General features: G+C 42.1%; 1 pseudogene; it reads left to right on the top strand.

Moving 5' to 3' along the window:
* The first annotated feature begins 10,376 nt into the window (after positions 1–10,376).
* On the top strand, positions 10,377–17,762 carry LOC130684876 (coiled-coil domain-containing protein 127-like; annotated as a pseudogene).
* The last annotated feature ends 255 nt before the right edge of the window (positions 17,763–18,017 follow it).

Genomic DNA, 18,017 nt, shown 5'->3' with positions numbered 1-18,017 from the left:
ATCGAAACACCTAAATATAGTAAGCAAATACTGACAGATCTGAACGGAGAAATGGACGTTAAGACAATAATAATTGGAGACTTTAAAATCCTACTTCCAACTATGATAGATCATCCAGACAGTAAAATCATTGAGACGTTAGACTTGAACTATACTTTGAACCAAATGGACCTAGCAGACGTATACAGAACATTCCATCTATAAGCAGCAGAATAGACATTCTTCTCAAGCACACAAGGAACACATTCTGGGATTGATCATATATGTTATATCATAAAACCAGTCTTAGCAAATATAAGACTGAAATTATACCAAATGCCTTTTCAAGAAGACTTTCGTGACACCACAATGATATGAAACTAGAAAACAAGAAGAGAAAAACTGGAAAATTTTTAAATATGTGGAAATTAAACAACATGCTATTGAACAGCAATGGGTCAAAGAAGAACACAAAAAGGAAATCAAAAAACATCTTAAAACAAATAAAAATGAAAACACACATACCAAAACTTATGGGATGCAAGAATAGCAGTTCTAATAGGTAAGGGTATAGTGAAAAATACCTACATTAAGAAAGAAGAAAGATCTCCAACAACTTCAACACCTCAAAGAACTAAAAGAAAGAACATACTAAATCCAAAATTAAGAAAAAGAAGAAAACAACAATTTTCAGAAATGCAAATGCATGGCGTTCTCTCCCCTTGAAAGCAAGAATAATAATTTTAAAGGGTTTTAGAATATGGAAAATAGATACAGATATGAGAACATTTACTGCTGTAGAGGAACTTGCACAGTTGATCAAAAAACTATGTATAAAGTAGAAGTTAAATAAAAACTGTTCTAATATGGAAGAACCTGTCTCCAAAGCAACTAGCTGAGTGACCTGGATTTTCTTTTCCTTTTCACATACAGTTTGCTTGTCAATAAAATATCATACCATGATCAGTATTATAAAGAATTGCACACAGATTCTCTGAACATAAAAACAACACATGAATGAAAACAAACTCCGAGAAAGAAGTTAACAGAGCATGTGACCTAGCCAACACTTATATTCACATCTTCAGGTTGCATTATTAGTGTTTCCCTTTATGAAAGAGAAGAAAGGGCAAGAAGGAGGGAGGGAAGAATTACAGAAGAATGAAAGAAGTAATATGTTTGTAACCGAGAATTTTGTGGACACATTTAATATTCAGGAAACCTATTTTATTCCCTGTTCTACAGTTACCTCTAGTAACCAGCCAGGACTTAATATTTTTAATTCATCCTTTCTTACTGTAAAATAATATTTTCCCCGTGGGTAGGGCTGAGAATTACCTATAAAGCCTTATAAAATGCAGATGCTCAGAATCCACCCAGGATTACTCAATCTCCAAAATGAGGAAACAAACATTTGTATATATTTTTTAAAGAAAATGTAAAACCACAGGGCATTCAGATATACATCATGATTAAAAATCCAGTGCTGCTAAAAATCCAAAGAAAATGAAGTGTAAAAGGATAACATATAAGAAAATTCAGCAATGGAACTGAGTATGAAATTAATTTATAGAAATTTTTTAAATTCGTGTATAAAAAACTAGTTAAAATATAATGTTAGAAATTAGCCCCAAATAAAATATCAGCACAAATACATAAAACGTCTAGGAATAAAATTGAATAGAACCCTGCAAGATCTCTCTGGAAGAAACTTTAAAAAGCTCCTGGGGGACACAAAAGAAGATGGAAACAAATGGAAAGTTCATGTACTTGGGAAGGAAGATTCAGCATTATAAAAATATCCAACAGGATGTTTAAAAATAAACAAGCTGATTCTAAAGTTCATATAGAAAAATAACAAAGAAAATCACTTAACAAATTTCTGAAAAAAATATTGATGCACTGTCAGTTTTTCATAATTCAAAGCATATTATAAAACTGTAATGATTAAGCCAATGCATGAATGTTGTAAAGCTACAATAAAAAGCATATAAGTAGCTATTATAATAAAAACAGAAAGAAAAGAAAATCCAGTAACAGATAGATCACATAGGTATTTGGTATATAATACAAGTGGCATTTCAAATCAATGAAGAAAATATATTTTTTCAATAAATGTTGTCATTATCAATAACAAACATTTAAACCTACTAGATGAAAACATGGGGGGAGTGTTTAAAATAAACTTGAAGAAAAGAATTTCTTTTTAAGTGTAACACAAAACCCAGAAGCCAAATAAAAATTTGATAAACTCAATTACTGAAAAAATTTGTCAAGGCCAAGAAAAAATCTACAGAGGCAAAATAAAAATGGAAAAACATTTATAACTCATGTTACAGACAATGTACTGACTTCATTAATACATAATAAACTATCATAAATCAGTAGGAAAGGGTCAATAAACCAAATGAAATTTCAGCAAACCCTATGAACATGTTGTACCAGCAGAAAAAAAATTAATAAAGTATAACTTCATACAGCTTAAACCAAATGCAACTAGAGAGTTTTCTCTTGTCAGATTGGCAAAGATCACAGTTTGGTTTGGTTTGGTTTGTTCTGGTTTTTTAAAAAAGAAACAAAAGCACTAGTAAGAGTGTGGAAAAACAAGCATTTTCACATATTACCAGTGGGACTGGTAATTGAAACTGTCTCTGAGGAGGGTGATTTACCAATAAAATTCAAATTAGTGCTGTGCACACCCTTTGACTCAGAAAAGCCATATCTATAAATATAACCTGATACATATTGGAAACTGATACATGCAAAAGGTATTCACTTTAGCATTGTTTATAAGATTAAAAGGTTGAAAACTACATAAGTGTCTTTTACTAAGGGTCTAGATAAAAAAAACTGTGGATGAAAATCTATGCAGTGGAAAGTTGGCCACTATTTAAAAAGATAATATGTGTCTCTGCACTGTTGTAGTGAAAAATCAAGGTGTGGAGAGCACTGTGTTTATTCTGCTAATGTGTTTTCACATGGCATATACCCATGTTTGTATGTGCAATGGACTGTCTCCACTACAATATACATGAAAGTGGTACTTGTGATTTCCTCTTAGGAAGAGGAGAAGGCAGCTACAGAAAACGCGTGGGAAGGAGAGATACTGGTCATTGTGTATGGATTTGAGTATTTTTATAAACTTCGTTTTTCAAAATGAGTCAGAACACACAAATGCAACCTCTTGCCTGAGGATTTACCAGTTTGTTTTTCAGACACAGTGCCTTTAAGGGGAAGAGAGCCAAGACCTAAGGCAGAGTTGTCCAGGAAATGCCAATTGGCTTTTGCTCAAACAGTCTTGAGTTACACACACTCCGCTACTGTGCCTGACTGGCTCCACTACTGCCTGGCCTTCTTTCAGCTCTCCAGGCTGAAAGGCCTTCCAATGTTCCTGGCCATTCGATTGCATTAAGCAGGCATGTACAGACTCCCTAAATCAGTTTGCTTACTCCCTCCAGGGACAGCTTCGTTCTCATCTGCATCCATAAAGGACACAAGCAGTATTTTATCCCACCATCAGCTTGGGTTTCTAATGAGTGTCCCTTTGACCTAGCATCGGCTCAGTCTCCCACCTTCCGCTCGCACCCCTTGCATCTACAACTTACGTAGCCACATCTGGCAGGCAATCTCCTCCCACCCCTCAATTTAGTTACTAGCCCTGTCGCAGCTTCCTCTTACCTAGAGACAGATATCCACCTTTCAGTTCAAAAGAGTCATTCTAGTGAGATTCACAGACATCATAGTATCTTGAAAACACTGAGGCATTTATTCTAAAACTATTTATTGAATATTATTTAGTAGACATATTGATAGATAACAAGAATACAATGATAAACAAAACTGGCAGTCTTTGTCCTCCTGTGTCCTATACATTCTGGGGCAGGAGACAATACACATGGAAGTGAAATAGATAAAAGAATTTTTGAAGGACAAGTAATTGGAAATGTGATAAAAAAATATCATGGCTGGAATGGGTCAAATTACTTTCAGATAGGATGGTCAGGAAAAAATTCTCTAAGAGGTGACATCTAAGCTGAAACTTAGTAAATGAGAATGCTCAAAATGTGTGAAGAACTAGAAGCAGAATGTCCAGGCTTAGCAAGTTGAAGGCCTTAAACGGCAAGGAGTTTGATTTCTTCTAGGAACCATCTCGGCCATGTGACTGGAACATACTGTGCAAAAGAATGAAGGTCAAAAATTACCCTGGAAAGGCAGGTGGGGGGCTAGACACCCAGAACCTTTCCACCAGTTGTAAAGAGATCAATGTGGGTATTAGTGAAATAGGAATCCACTGAAAAATTTTAAACAGGGTGATGATATATGCAATATAGACAGTGGATGAATGGGGTAGAGGTGGGAGGTAGAAGAGAGGCAGTGAAGTCAGAAGTCTCCTACAGTGGTAGGATGACAGACAGAGAATAACACACAAGGACTTGGCAAGAGAGTTGGAAAGGAAAAGGGCAAAGAGTGAATTTTAAAACCTTTTCGGGACCAAGAGAATTCATCATTACCTAGAATACTGGGGCAAGGATGAAGAAAAGGATTATGATTTGTGGTTTCTGGACTGAATGACAGCATGGAAGTTAGTGCTTTCCTGATAGGAGAAAGAGCAAAATACAAAAGGATAGACAATCCAGAGTTTAAGATGCTTTGAAATAACCTGGCAGAGATATACAGTAGGCATTTGACTATAACAGCCATCAGTTATTGATGACTCACTGGGCTCCAGACCCAAGAGCTTTATTTGTTGTTATGGACTGAATGCTTATGTCCCTCCAAAAATGTATATGCTGAAATCCTGATCCCTAATATAACGGTATTGGGAAGCAACAACTTCAGGAAACGGATAGACCATGAAAGGAGAGCTCTCAGAAAGGACACTAGCGCCCTTACAGGAAACATGCAAGCTTGCCCTCCTCCTCTGGTCTCCTCCATGTGAGGACACAGTAAGAAGACTGCCGCCTGTAAGCCAGGGAGGGGACCATCGCCAGACAATGAATCTCCCTGTACCTCAGTCTTACTTTTCACAACCCCCAAAAGATGTACCTTTCACTATACTGTGAGAAAGAAATGTTTGTTGTTTAAGTCACGCAGTCTGTGGCATTCTGTTATAGCAGCCCAAACTGACAAAGACATATGTATTAACTAATTCAGGCCTTATAACAACCCCTTTTGCTTTTTATCATTATGAAACACATTTTCTGCATTCATTCATTTAAGCCTCATAAAGAAAACTTACAAGTTTTGTACTATTATTAAATCCACTTCTCACATGAGAAAACTGAAGCATGTGGAGGTTAAGATAGTGCCCATAGCACTGATGAGGAGCAGAGCCAGGGTTGCTAAACTGAGCTTAGAGGTCTGCAACAGAGAAATCCATTGTGGTGTCAGTTGATGGATGGTATATATAGCCATGGAAATGGATGACACAATCTTATGAGAGCCGGTCATGAAAGGAGAATGCAAGCCCCAGGGAATGCTAACATGCTGAGGTCACCTAGAGGGGTTGGATCCAGAAAAAGTGACAAAGGAAGAAAGACCAAAAGGTGGGAAGGAATCCCAGAGATCTGGTGCCCTGCTGCCCTGTCCGTTCCACTGGGAGTGTGTTCAGAATGGTTCAGCTTTGTTTCAAGTTTCAAGGAGAAGGAAAAAGTCAGAGAAAGAGGAAAGGCAAGGGAAAGAAATGCACAAAAACATGTACTCAGATCAAATATGCTTCTCATAATGGGAGAGAGGGAAGGGGTGCAATATCAGTCTCAAGTAATGAGTCAAAGTATTTTTCTGAGGAAAACTTGTGTATCTAGCATAGATCTAGCAGCCATATACCCCCAAATACGGTTGAACATATGGGGACAACTGCATTGAAGAGTAGTCCAACACCTTCAAAGCACAACATGGCCATCATCACATGGGGATGAATGTGAGCTCCTTGAAGGAAAGTGTTTCCCTTCTATCCCCAGAACCTGGAACAGGGTAGACACTCAAAAAGGGTTTGATGAGCTAAAGATAACCCAGGAAGATTTGTTAAAGAGTTAAGTCATTTTGAGGGAAGAAAAATATTTTCCTTTTGTTTTTAAAGTCACTGGTTCTGCAACGGTTGCAGTCCCCAAGTTAGAGTAGTTTTGCAACGTTTTCTTCCCTTGTCTTTGCCCAGTGCTATTCCAGTCAAATAAAATAAACCTTCAGTTCTGCCCACACTGCTTGAGCCACTGGGTTTAGGTCTTATTTACACAGCAGAGTTCAGCCTTTGAAAGCATTGTACTACACCATATAGTAATAAATGTTTGACATTTAGGAAGCCAATGTGTAGACCTGTAGAATTCTGATTTGTAAGGGAAAAATACAGATTTTCAACTTTAACAGCTTAACTAAATTCAAGATGTGTATTGAACTACAGAGAAAGAGACATTTCTTTTTTAGAAAGAGTCTATTTATAAACCACAAAGAAGTGTAGAAATGATCACAATCTCCTTTAAATGGAAATTTTGAGCCTCTAAGAGAGTGCCATCTTTTATGTTTCTAAAGTACAGAAACATTTTACTGATTTTCCACAAAATGTTTTCATTTATCTCAAGAGAAACTTGAATTTTTAACTTCTCCTTTCCTAAAAAGTGATGGGAAAAAATGTTTAACACAAGACTACTAAGAATTTTACAAAAGACTTTCTCTACAAATGTTTAGAGAATTCCCCTATGTCACTTACATTGGTAGAATTTGATACTTTTTTTTTTGGCATTGAGGGTAAAAAGGAAGTGGCAGAATAGAGAAAACCAGTGAAAACAAATAGACTGAATCTCTGCTTAGCCCATCTTCACAGTGTCAGGTTGAGATGAAAGCCCCACCAGAATCCCCACGAGCCCAGTGTCTGTGTGGGCCCTCAGTACACCACATGTGCTCAAGAGAAGAGAAATAAAATAAATATTTAAGAATAGAAAAATTTGTATTTGGTCATTTTTTTCCTAAAATAATGATTCTGTGAATAGTGAAGACAGCAAAGAAAGATTTTCCTACTCCTCTCCTTGAGGCCCACTGAAATATCAAAACACTATAAAAAAAAAAAAGAGAGGGAAAGCCAAGATGGCGGCATGAGTAGAGCAGCAGAAATGTCCTCCCCAAACCACATATATTTTTGAAAATACAACAAATACAACTAATCCTAAAAGAGAGACCAGAAGACACAGGACAACAGCCAGACCACATCCACACCACACCTGCGAGAACCCAGTGCCTCGTGCAGGGGGTAAGATTCAAGGTGTGGCCTGGTGGGACCTGAGCGCCCCTCCTCCCAGCTCCTGGTGGGAGGAGAGGAGTCAGAGCAGGGAGGGAGAGGGAGCCCAGGACTGCTAAACACCCAGTCCTAGCCATCCGCACCAGAGCGCAGACACACAGTGCACGCGTGGAGTGCTGGAAACCAGGGAAACTGGACAGTAAGACCTGTGAGCGGGTCCCTGCAGCTGGTGCCCCTGGGACAAAGAGCGAGTGCTTTTTGAAAGTCTTAAAGGGACAGGGACCCCAGGAGCTGGATAGAAGCATCCAGGGACACTTAACCGAGTAGTGATTCTACAGCATCTTACTATGCTGATGGACAGTGACTGTGAAGGGGTATGTGGGGGGGAGGACTTGGTGAAGGGGGGAGCCTATTAAACATAATGTTCTTCGTGTAATTGTAGATTAATGATACCAAAATTTTAAAAAAAGAGCTCTACCCAGTGCTCTGGGCACGACACGGTGACAGGGCTGCAAGGCTGCAGGAGAGCAGAGGCTGGAGTGATGGCATTGCTGAGGACCGAGGCCCAGCAGACAGTTGTGAGAACAGAGGTTCCCAGAGGCAGTGACTGGGTTGCTGCATACAGACTCGCTCTGAGTGAATGGGATTCTAGTGACTGACCTGCCACCTGGAAATAAAGTTGGGTGTAACCGTTTCACCCCCCCAAAAAAAAAAAACAGGGGAAGAAACATCCTCTTCCATAAACCAAAGCAACAGCCATGTTTTCAGTGTATGACATGGGACGCAGACCTGCTAAACAGTGATGGATAATGAAAGAAAATGTGTGCTACATCAAACTTGGAACAGACACGGTTCTCTTCCAGAATGAGTGCCGTGACCCCATAAGGCCTAGCCAGCAATTCTGTCATAGGGAAATGAGTGATAAAGGCATGTTCGGGCCATGGGGACTAAGAGTCACAGGTCACATGGAGCAAAGCCAAGTTGTTAGGAAACCATGCTGACCCATGATCTTTCCAGACGGGCCTCTTAGCTGAGGAATCTGGTTAGAGCAGAAGCAGGGTGGAGCGGAAGTCAGAGGACATACGGAGAGCATGTAACTCAGACACCAGCCTCTTTAAAGCAAAGGAAGTGAAATATTTGATGAGAGGATGTTTGCAACTACACATCTAATTAGAAACTGAGAAGTAGTTCTATAATTTTTTATAAATGCATAAAAAGGTTTGATACTCGAATTAACTGCTCCACAGGAGAATAGGCTAACTTGTGAGCGACCCTGGAGAGGCTACTTTTCAAAGCTGTGAGAATGTTTTTCTTATATACGTTTGGGGAACTAAGGAAGCCCAAGACATAAATAAGGAGGCCAACTCAACCTGGTTTTCCCAGGACTCTCCAGGGTCTGAAACTGAGTCCTGCATCCTGAGAAGCCCCTCACAGTTGGTCAGCCTAGGACGGAACTACGATTCCTCCAATATTCTTCAGGAAAGGGTATCCTAAAGGTAGTATTATCACTTCATTTGGAAACTACATTAGGAAAGAGGAATTAATCAAGAGAATATGTGTTGGGGAAAAGGTGGGACTCAGGTAAATACCAGAACAAAGATTGCAGAAATCTGCCACCACACTCAGCCCCTTCATTCACCAACTGGTAGGCATTTGGGGCCCTGAGAAGTTCATGGTTGTAGTAATTAGTTGATTTCTAAGCAGTTTTTAAAATATGACCCTGCTGCTGAAAAGAAGCCAGACTTACGGAACCAGAGAAAGCTGTACTTGTCAGATCAGTTTCCAGAAAAGTGTCTTCCACGTTCAAACATATTAAGACGTCCAAACATATTGTTCCATGTGTCACTGATTTTATTGTTAGATTAGCTTCCTCCCTAGAACTCTTGCTAGAGCAGTATTAGTCATCATTAAATAAAAATTTCTGCTGCTCTTCCCCAAAGCACACGACGGGGAGCAGCTCACATGACAGACAGTCCATGCCTGCATTTATGCACTATTAAGGGTTCAGAAAAAAATTATAGACCACAAGTTTGTGATGATACCAATTAAGCACACTTCTGTGCTTCCTTCAGAACTCAGCAATCCAAGAAGAAAGGGATGGCTTGGACGGGCCATGGGTTGAGGATGGGCAGTGGTAGTGAGGAGTTATGGGCAATGAGGTTGGAATGATTGACTGCAGGTCCCGGCTGGAGGCAGAAGGACATGAGGGAACTGAGAAAATGAGAGTGCAGGTAACAATCAAGGCCACGGTGCAATGGAAGGGCAAGTAAAGTGGGTCAAAAGTTGTAATCAAAGGATGAAACATCAAAATTCAGGGTTTCAGAGAAGAAACGATTAAAATTCATTAAAGATCCAGAGTATTGGCATGAAGGCAGGCTGCTAAAATCGAGTGAAAAAAGATGTCCTTAAAATAGATATCTGAAGGGGCTCCTAAGGGTTGGCTGGGTCAATGTGGACATTGAACTTCACCCAGAATTATGTCAAAGCCACGAAGAACTCCACAGTATTTGGAGAACCAGACAGTCCTATACATGTCAAAAATTTTCACTACAGTTAACAATTCTTATTAGAGCAACCCTTAGTTTTGTTTTAGTAGAGAGAAAAAGACAAACATATACAGAAAACTTAAATTTGGGGGCTATCTTGACCTGCATAGTACTATATGCAGTGGTTAGAAAAGTGCATTAAGCTTCATAAATGCTGAAATAATGACTGCAAGTCAATGTGCAAGATTTCCTGGTTTTCAGATGATTGAGCAAAGCCCTTAGGAACAGGGCAGCCAAATAAGTACTTAACTGCTTGAATATCAACAAACCTGGTCTTGAGGTGAAGCCTGTCACTTCAGTCACAGGATAAATGAAAGTCTGTGGAAGAAATGACTAAATGGTCGCCATATGAGCAACTTGGAAGCAAAAGGCAGAAGTAGCATGTCATGCGCATGCATGGAAGAGAAGTAAGGTCACTTTATCTACACTTGGTCACGGCTGGACATCTTGTGTAGCTGATTGTTCAAGTTTTGTGCACTTACTGTGTTTCATGAAATTTGTTCCTATCTCCCACTATGCCCTCAGTGTAAACATAAACCCCAAATTGCAGACCTTAAAAGGGGATCTTTGTCAGAAAGTGACACTCCTTGTAACTATTTTCAAGAAACAGTTAAGAAGAAATATGAATGCCTTTAATAAGAATAGGAAAGAAGTTTACTATGTGCCAACCTGTAATTACTTCATATGTATCAATTAATCTAATCTTCACAGTACATTTATGAAGTAGATAGTATCATTATCTTCATTATATCAATATGGAAATCAGACATGGAAAGTTTAAGTAACTTGCCCAAGATGAAGCCTTGGTTTGAACCTGGCAGTTGGGCTAGTTGGATTCTGTTTTTAACCAGTAAGCCAGCAGTCTTCAAAGGGTAGACCACCTGCAAATGTGTGAGATTTCCAAATTGGTGGTTACATCAGAGCTACTGACTCAGAAGCTGTGGAAGAGAGCTTTAGGAATTTGTGTTTTATCAAACCCTCCAGAGCACCTGGATGCCGGCTCGGTTTGAGAACCATGGCAACATCTCAGCCCTATATACCATTCTCTGAAGCAGCCAGTGTTTTCACATCTTCCTATTTATGGATTTTTACCTACAACCGTACTTTTAAACATTTTCATTAGAGAACATATCTCATTCTACTTGCATCTCAGTTATGTGAGGCATGTCTCTGTCCTGACTACAGTGTGAGTTGCTTTTATCTTAAGGCATTGTTTATTTCTGCTTTGAATCCCATAAGGCTTACCATGTACAATACTCAGGTGGAACTGAACAAAAGTTTTTGGGAATTAAAAAGGGATTCACGTGAGCCTGTAGATGATACACTTGTGACAAATGTATTTTATTCCTATTGTGTGCTTAATAGTTTTGTTATTTGCCTCAAGGTGTATCTCCATGAATAACCTAAATGACCCCCCAAATTGGAAAATCCGGCCTAATTCCAGGGCTGATGGGGGTGAAGGAAGCAGATGGAATTATGCCTTGTTGGTGCCAATGATGGGATTGGCTGCTTTTCGTAAGTTATCATTTTCCTAATAATTGTGTTTTCTGGGTTGAAAGTAGGGATCCCAAAGACCTTGGAAATGGATCCTGACAGATGAAAGTGTACACCCTAGTTTTGTCTCATACAGTTTGTTTTGGGCAAATTACTTAACCCTCTGAGCTTGTTTCCCCTGTCCAGGGCAGGTAGCATCATGATTACCTGGATGCATTGTGATGGTGAATAAGACAATATATTCAGAAGCATTGTGTGGAGTGGGTGTCGACAACTGTTAGCACCCTGTCGAGGCTTCACTGCCCTAAGGGGCTCCCTTGCTCCAATTGCCTTTGTAAGGATGGATGGAGAAGAATAAAATGGATATGAAAGAAAGCCAGTCTTGGATGTCTGTTTAATGTTTAGAAAATCAGTCTTTGGGAGACTTCACCCGTGACACCTCTGCTCATCTTGGCCAGAAATCCTCACCATTTTGACTGTGTACTACTTTGGGAAATTACTGGCCACAAGTCAGTTGTAATTATCCCCACTACATGATACATTTCCTAATATTCAGGAGTTGTATCCCACATCCCATGCTTCTGGGCTGGCACTTAAGCATGTGAGGAACTGAGGAATTGAATTGAAGCTGCCCTCTGTTTGCATTGGCACTTGCTGTGAACTGGGTTTCTCAGGTCAGCAGGGTTTCATATGGGAAGTGGAAGCCATCAAGAGTGGCATTTATCAACTACTATTTTGCCTGCCTTTACTTCTAGGCTATTCCTGGACCAGCTAGGAGGCTAGTTTAATTTTTAAGGAGGAGCCAGAATGTTTCCCAGAGTGGCTGCAAGGTTTTAGCTCTCTCTAGCAGTGTGAGTGATCTAGTTTCTTGGTATCCTTGCTGGTATTTGTTGTGGTCATTATTTTTATTTTGTGGTTTTATTTTACCCATTCTGCTGTGGCTTCAATTTGCAATTCCCTGATGGCTAAAGATTGGAGCAGCTTTTCACATACTTGACATCAGTCTGTCGTCTGCATGGAATGTCTGTTCTGGTCTGCCAGTCGTCTTCTGATAGGATTGTTGGGTTGTGAGAGCTGGACTCTGGTCTGTGAACATCGAGTCTGTACCTTGTCTCTTCATTCCATTAATGGAATCTCTCACAGAACAATGGTTCTAATATTGGTGAAGTCCAGTTTATCAGTTTTCCCTTTTAAGGATCATGCGTTGCATGCAGGTCTGGGAATTCTTTGACTAGCCCTACATCCTCAAGACTCCTCCCTCTGTTTTTTCTTCAAGTTTTAGTTTTACTTTTTGCATAAAAGTCCATGATCCATTTTGAGTTAATTTCTGTTTAGCTTAGAAAACTTAGGTTTTATTCCATCCTTCCCAATCTGTTTACTTTCTATTTCCTTTTCTTGCTTTCCTGCACTGGCTGGAACTTCCAGGACTCTTAAATAGTTCCTGATGTGAGAGTAAAAGGATTCAGTCTTTTCACCATCAAGTACAGCATTAGCTGTGGGTTTTCATAGATGCCTTTATCAAGGCAAGGACATTCCCTTCCCTTTCTCTTTCTCTGAGTTTTTATCATGAATTGGTGTTGAGTTTTGTCTTTATGTCAGTTGATATGATCATGTGCTTTTTGTTCTTTAGGCCACTAACGTGTTGGATTATATCAATTGACTTTTGAGTGTAGAACCAGCCTTGTGTGTTTAGAATAATTCCCACTTGGTCATGCAATATAATTTTTCTTAAATATTGTAGAATATATTTACCAGTGTCTGACTAAGAATGTCTTGTCCATGTTTATAAGGGACATACTGAGTAGTTTATCACTTTAACCAGCTTCTCTCTCTTCACACACCTATTGTGGATCCTTAAGAATTTTTCGGTTATTGTATTTTTCAGTTCCGATATTTCTGTTTAGTTTTTTATGTCTTCTATTTCATTTCTGAAACTTTCTATTTCTTTGTTTAGACATCTTATGGCTGCTTTAAACTTTTATCGGATGATAACGTCTTTTGTCATCTCAGTATTGGTATCTACTGATTATATTTGTTTAACTCAACTTGAGATATTCCTGATTCTTGTTTGATGGAAACCTGGGCATTTTGAGTATTATGTTGTGACATTCTGGTTGTACTGAATCTATTCCAGGCTGGTTTCTTTGACAGTGCAAATCAGGGGAAAGGTGTGGCTGCCTCCTTCCTGCAGGCAGGGATGGAAGGTCATGCTTCCCACTTGGCCTCCAGCCCACTGGCCCCAGGAAGAAGGCCCAAACAGGAGGCCTTCTGCCCCATTACCCAGGCCTCCACCGGGGCTCTCCCAGGTGGCTGGAGAGCCGAGAGGTGGGCACATCTTTTTGCCACATCCCACACAGCTTCCTCTGCCACCACCCCAGGGGGGACCAGGAGGGTTCCCCTAGCCTTTGCCCACACAGGGGTTGTGGGGATACAGTTGTCTGCTAACAGTTTGGCGTGAGTAGAGTGGTCATTGTCTAAACATTTTTTGTCTTACGGGGGCCCCTTTCCTAGTCCTTTGGCAGAGAGATTTTTGTTGGGCTTTTACAAGAAAATCTGCACCCATTGGCACTTAAGTATCAAGTGTTATGTAGAGGCAAAACAGAGTCCCAGGGCACACTCCCAGGTGTTTGTGGGTCCCAGAGTCCCCCTGTCTCCCTTTCATAGTCAGCTGCTTGTTGTGCACAGATGTCCAGTGGCTGTTTTCAGCAGAACGAATAGGGAGAGCACTTCTGCTGTCCCAGAAGTGGGAGCCCCAGCTCTCTTTTCTCTGCCTTTTGAAACTAAGGCTCCAGAGAGTTGTGTCTGCCTAAAGTTGTAAGGCAAGAGTGTTCTAGTTAAGACCCAGAATTGAGGATTTTTGGACTGACATGTTACTAACTCTGACCCTCCCTGGTGATCTGCACCCGGCATGTCTTCCTGGAGACCTCCTGATTAAGGGCACCCCCCCCAGAACTCCTGGTGACTACAGCCTGTGCCATGTGGTCCAGGGTACCCTGTGTCTGCACCACTTGACGTGTGTCAGTACAGGACCTGAATGAGACTGCACCTAGACCAGCACAGGAAGTGGCCCTGCCCATCTCCCTCCTTCACCTCTGACCCTCTGCTCACACCAGAGTGGTGTCAGGTCCGATTTCACTTCCTTATCAGCATCTGTGGGGGCTTTCCCAGTGACTGCCCCAGCTCCTCTGGGAGCTGTCTGCTGTCTTCACAGGCATGTGATCTGCTCAGTTGTACTTACTCCTCCTGCGCAGAGGGAGCGTTCCTCCCAGGTCACACTTGGCCATCCAGACTCTGTTCACATCCACCTACTTATGAAGCCTTCCATGAACCCACCCCAAACTGCACTGGCTCTTCTTTCCTCTCTCCGCCTCACATTTTGCCCACCTTTCCGTGCCTGTCGGTTACACCAAGCTGCTCCTTTACAGATCAGCTCCCCTGCTGTGGCCTCTGGCAGAAAGAGGAGCCTGAGTAGCAACTGAAATGGGGCTGAGAGCTGTTTTAAGCTGGGAGATGAGTGTGGTTTTAGGCCCAGGGAACCAGCAATGTTGGTGCAGGTGGGAAAAGCTTTTGGACATGTGGAGGTTCTGCTGCCTCAGGGTGTGATAGTTGATGTTGGGACTTGGTTGGAGTCCCAAGGGACCTGGGGAAGGGACACCAAAAGGAGGGAGGGGACCAGGAAGGCTGTAGGCACTCCAGTGGTTCCCAGGGGTGGAAGAGCAGCATGGGGGCAGCCTGGCTGTGTGTGAGAGCCTGCACAGGTGACCCCTCAGAGCTGGACTGCCGCCCTTGGTGGCCTGGAGACCTTGGGCTTTGAAGACTTGCTGCACAGTCCTCTCTTCAAGGGATGAGTCCATGCAGGACATGTGTCCTGCACAGGCTGAACCTGCGATTGTGAGGAATCAGTATTGGGTGTTTTGTCCTGACGTTTGTGCTGGGACTGGGCGTGTGGCCCTGACATTTGTGCCAGTACTGGGCATGTGGTCCTAACATTTGTGCCAGGACTGGGCATGTGGCCCTGGCAGTCGTGCCAGGACTGGGACTGACATTCGTGCCTGGACTGGGCGTGTGGCTCTGACATTTGTGCTGGGACTGGGACTGACAACTGTGCTGGGCTTGGGCATGTGGCATTGGTTCTGAATGTGCTGGGTTCCTGCACCAGAAAGAGTCACCTGTCACCACAGTGGCTTCTGTTTTATACTGAAGCACCTGGGACTTTGATGTGCAATAGTGCGGGGAGAAGAGGTGTTCCTGTGCAGAACTGGCACCTCCTTCTCCTCGGACCCGGGGCACAGCAGAGGGCCGAGGCCTGGCTGCTGCTGTGCGGCGGGGCCGAGTGGAGATTGCCCACTCCAGCCTCTGCTCACTCTCTGTCCCAGGGTGCTCTAGTTTGGGGCAAGGCAGCCAAACCATGTCTTGAGGTTGAATTTCTTACTCCACCCCATTTGTGTACCCTATCAGACTTCAGCTGCTTACTAGTGATCATCAGTAATGGAACACATTTTGAAATTTATTCAGTTCTGAAATAACTTGGCCAATAATATTTGAAGCATGCCCATGTGCGGAGACCAGCTCCACAAACCAGCCGAACTTGAGAGGAGTGTATGAAGAGCTTAAAGGAAACACAGAGAAAGATACAAAAAAGACACGGAAACCAAAGCTGGGATCAGGAGGTTCACTGCCCGCTGATGGCAAATGAGTGTTGCAGTTTTACTTCTGAGCACAGGCTCACAAAGATGTCACTTCCAGGCTAATCTCATATCTCGTGTTGTCACTTCTGCTTCTGGTGATAGCACTTCCTGTTATAGCACTTCGTGGTGCCCAGATGTCACTTCTGGAGTGACATCACTTCCAGGGTGATATTGCTTCCAGCCCTCCACACCCATGTTAATTTTTAAACCTCACCAATAGCATGTGGGGCATTGTGGCCAGAGGGGGCAGTTGGTGTAGGTTTGAGAGCACAAGCAAACTGGTAGTTCTTAGCCATGGAAATTCAGGCAACGGAGGGATCCCTGGATGCAGTCTTGTCAGACTAGTCTCTTGGGAGCTCTTACCTGATTTTAAGATAAGAACTTGGCATATTACGTGATTTCATACAAAATATTATATTTGTCATACCTCTCAGCAGAAGCAGAAGTGCCTAAGACTTCATTGAAATGCTGCCCTTAGCATTATATTTTCTTTGAATAAAGATCAGAGAACTTCAGCTCTGATGTTTTGTTATGTGTGCTTTTCTCCCCCAATTTCTTCATGTCAGGTTGGATTTGGTCTAGGGAGTCCCAGAAAGAAATAGAGAAGGAGAGAGAAGCATACTACCGTAGGACAACTGCTTTCCAGCGGGACCTCGAGGCCAAGTACCATGTCATGATCTCTGAAAATCCGCGTGCAGTTCCTCAGTTGTCTTTGGAACTTGAAAAGGAACAAAACAGGACAGCCAGCTACCGGGAAGCCCTCATCTCTCAGGGGCGCAAGTTGGTAGAAGAAAAGAAGCTTCTGGAACAGGAATGGGCTCTGGTCATGTGAGAAAAGAGACAGCTGCAGCCCTTGGGAAGTGCCTACCTGAGTTACCTGGAGAAGGAAGACGACTGGCAGAGAAGAGCCAGGCTTCTGCTGAAAGAGTTTGAAGATGCTCTTACAGAACAGCAGAGCATCTACTGCAGCCTGATCATCCCTTGCAGCAAGTGGCTGGGGATAGAGAAGAGCTTGCTGGTCCATGCGGCCTCTGACCCGGTTGCTGCTGACCTGGACATGACGACTGGCCTGGCCGACATATTTCAGCATGATACACACTGTGGTGATGTCTGGAATACCAACAGATGCCAGAATGGGAGACTCATATGGCTGTACCTCAAATACTGGGAGCTGATGGTCCAACTGAAGACGTTTAAGAGAGTAGAGAGGGCCCTACTGGAGAAGTGAGGTGAGAGCTATATAAAGCTGCTTCTTGTGACTACAGGTCACTCCGGGGTGCCCCACGCTTTCCCTCCTCCTCCTGCCCTGCTGCCTGTGTTGTGGCCTTGTGAGCATACAGCCACCTGCCCTCTGAGCAGGACATCAAGGCCTCAGGACACAGGGTGTCCCCCTTGATCCTCCTCTGCTGTTAAGGATGCAGTTTCCCAGAAGCATTTTTTAAGCCATCAGAATTTTACTGAGTGGAACAGTATAATGTCCTATTTTAGCTCTATGGTAAATTGTTTTTAAAAAAAGTCAAATACAGATCTTCACTGTTAAAGTAATATTCTGTTTTCATCACCCCCTAAATTGTTTTCTCCTCAAATTCTTTCTCTCTCCTAAAATTACATTTAGCTTTTGTCAGTAATGGATAAAACTGCCTAACAGATAACAATAGAAAGTGTCAAGGATTTATATTGTTTTGAAGAGCTTTCCCTGCAAAGGGGAAAAAATGTGTTTCTAGTATTGATACCCTAGTGTTTTTGGAATTTGGCTTGTGTCTGTATTCAGTAGGCAGATAGTATTTATTAGCAGTGACAATAAAAAAGCATTGCCATTTAAAAGTATCAGTGCTTTTTATGTGTGTCGTTCTTTATTATTTGCAAAATGTTATTACATACATCGGAATTCTTACCACAAACTAAAAGGTAGACAGGCCCCTGTGGCCCCATTGTTCATGAAGCTGCTGTGCATCGGGCTTTACTGTGCTTTAAGTCCTAGTCCTGACCTTAGGCAGTCGGTACAGATTGCTACTACCCTCGGGTCAGGGGCCCCCCAGCCCACTCTTCAGCTGGATGACGTGCTGGGAAGTCTCGGATGGT

The sequence above is a fragment of the Manis pentadactyla genome, chromosome 9, assembly GCF_030020395.1.
Source record: "Manis pentadactyla isolate mManPen7 chromosome 9, mManPen7.hap1, whole genome shotgun sequence".
Taxonomy (NCBI): domain Eukaryota; kingdom Metazoa; phylum Chordata; class Mammalia; order Pholidota; family Manidae; genus Manis; species Manis pentadactyla.
The sequence above is the reverse complement of the archived record's forward strand: the minus strand, read 5'-3'. Positions and strand labels throughout refer to the sequence as shown.